Below are 3,124 nucleotides of genomic sequence, written 5' to 3'. Positions count from 1 at the left end.
CATCCAAATGATTGAGATCACAACCAATATGATCCATGGATGAACTTTAATTACCTAGGGTACAAACTGGTCAATGGTGTTCAATCAGAGGTACTTCTTGCTAAAATTAGTTCTTGTACGAGTAAACTTTCGAGTACATAAGAGGCAGCACGGACAATCTAAACTTTGCTTGTAGGTTTATCCTCAAATAGTGGCCTCATGCTGATGGAGGTTTGAGCAACTTGGCCACTACTTTCATCCAACTAGTTTACTGGCTCATCTTGGTCCTGTATCTCGCCAAAGTTCTACATTGTAGACGAGAAAGGAGGTGGTTGAGAAAATGAACCACCCAAATTTTTTGTGCAGTTCAACTGAAATGGAGCATCCTTGGCGTGCAGACTGATTAAGTCCCAGATGAATATACGCGTCAACCAACTTGTCTGGAATCTTTAGACTCCATGCCATATAGTTCGCTACCATATGTGCCCATAACCAAAAGGCACAAGTTGGGACCAAAGACTGGACTTAGTTTTTCTGGGCTATGCACCAAGCAATATTTTTGGCGTTCACTCTCCTAATACTTGGAGTTTGACAATTGGTTGACGTTTGTTGATACTCAAATGAATATAGGCATTTCTTGTCAACATCGATGCTTGTCTGAGTGAACTTTGGAGTACATAGCAGCAACATAAGTACCTGTCCATCTGATCATTTTGCGCAGTTCTACTGAAATCACCCGATGTAATGATTTGCCTGCGAGTTCAGGCTCCAAATTACTCCTTTATGAAATCGGCAAACAGTAGCACAATACCAAATTACCAATACATATGACAGGCACAATAATCAGGATAAAGACCAGTACCAACCTGTGTGAGGTAGCATATCAATTACTATTTCCTTTGACTGGAAGCCAAGATAAGCCAAGCGACTGACAGCAAAGGAAGAAAGCAAGCGGAGATTAGCGACTGACAGGAAAGGACGGAAGCTGTCGAGGCAATGAAGCACCCAAAGTTTTTGTGCAGTTCCACCAAAATCGAGCATCCCTGTTGGCACATATATTGAGAGAGTGAGATTACTGTAATAGTGGGACTAGTTGATGAAACATACACTAACAAATAGAAGCACCCTCATTATCTTAATGGGTAAAGTTAGCAACATAGTAGTCTTGCTTAAAGAGAGGTATTAGTTTATTTAATCAGTGCCAATTAGCTCAACTCAACACTCAAAGCATTGCCATTTATCATAGGTTGCAAAACTTAAAAGTGCAAAGATAAAGGAGTTTCTCATGACAGTAGCACGATACAAATAGAGATGACAACAAACGAATATGGATGAAGGCCTTAGCCCCGTACCAACCTGAGAAAAAAAACTTATTCATGTAGTCCCATAAGAGATGATAAAGCACTCACTGGAATCACACAATAGTATATATTTTTGTGCACTTCAAATGTATGGTTGAAAATCACTCTTGTTTACCAGTGCTGAGATTATATCGAAAGATTATCAAGAACTTCCAGCAGAGTTAAAGCACTGGCTGGGATATAGTTCATTGTATTGTCTTGTGTAGTTCCACTAAAATGTATGATTGGCACAACATGATCCCTGTTTGCACAAGTACGAACAAGGTGAAACCTTCATTAGCTTAGTGAGAAAGGATAGGAAGACATTAGCATATTACTCAAACAGTAGCATCAAATTCATGATGGACAATACGCAAAACATTGCCTCATTGAACCAATAGCAATAAATTGACATGCAAAAACAATAGCACTATTATGTCATGAGACTAATAATATTCCCTCCCTGCTCCACCGCATGATTCACCTTCATAGACAAACATCCACACGTACATGATTCAGCATAGGGTCCTACTAAAGATTTGTTTAACTCCAATAGGAAAATTAGGCAGTAATAAATTAGTGGTACTTAAGTCCTCCTAATTAATTAAGTGAGACAGCAGAAGTGGAAGGGCTCCCTGGAGGATCGTCTCACATGTAAGGTAGTCGTGGCCAGAGCCCTTGAATAGCCTCGACTGAGGCCTCTGGCTTCAGCAAGATCGGCTTGGCACTGTTTATTCTTCTTCTTCTTCCTCTTCATGCTATGTTTCTCTTTCTCCTCACCAGTTGGTGAAACCAAGTACATGATTGGCCTTCTAATTCAGAATTGGTTTTGTCAGTGAGGGAGTACAAGTGTACTAGTAAAAAACAACATTATTTTCTCATGGCAGTCGGAAAATAGAGATGAACACATGCATTAAATATCATTCTTACCTAAAGGAAGGTTATGGCGCCAATATGGATGATGAGGATTGGAACACAGATCTCCCTTTGCGCAGTTCCACCAAAATGAACCAACTATATCATCTGACGTTCCAGTTAAACAACACAAAAGTCACTTCTTTTAAGAAGAGTTTTGTGAAGTGCACCAAAAGGTCACAACAGCAACCAGGTGAATTGGATATCCCTGTTTGCACAAAAAGGCACAGAGGAAACAATCAGATTCTCTAACAATTACAGGCAAAAACATTTGGCTAAACTTGTTAGAGTCTCAAACAATTACAGGCAAAAACAGTGGCATGGCTTCATTTTTTACCAGGGAAATTATATTAAGAACAGCTAAGGCTGCATTCGGTTCATAGGTTTGGTGCAGGATTTTCGTAGGAACACAATTCCTACCGTATTCTTTCCCTTCCAACCGTTCGGAGCACGGGAAAGGTGAATAGTGTTTCATCGGAAAGCTGGTCTGGTAGTACTGATTCCATCGGATTAGAAACATCCACGCGCTGCTCATTTTTTGGGCGGAAGCCCGAGGCAGGCGCTCGCTGCCATGCGTTAGACAGGTTGTTGTGTTGTGTTTGCTGGAATAAAAAAATCAACCTATGTGTGGTATGTGAGGTGAGGATAAGAGTAGTCACTGTGCATCTGAATAAACAAATAGCATCTCATACTGCCAAGCATGCTACTCTAAAAAAACAAATGTGTACATTTCGTAGTCCATCCGAACACATTCTCTTGAGAGTTTCCTCCGGTTCGCTATTCCATAGTTTTATACCTACATTCCTTTCCCATTCCTCTATTTTCATCAAGACCTATGTTTTCTGCCCCTTTATTCTGACCAGAGCCTAAATATTTGTTATAAGGGCATG

The sequence above is a fragment of the Triticum dicoccoides genome, chromosome 5B (assembly GCF_002162155.2).
Source record: "Triticum dicoccoides isolate Atlit2015 ecotype Zavitan chromosome 5B, WEW_v2.0, whole genome shotgun sequence".
Lineage (NCBI taxonomy): Eukaryota > Viridiplantae > Streptophyta > Magnoliopsida > Poales > Poaceae > Triticum > Triticum dicoccoides.
This window is presented reverse-complemented; position numbering follows the sequence as displayed.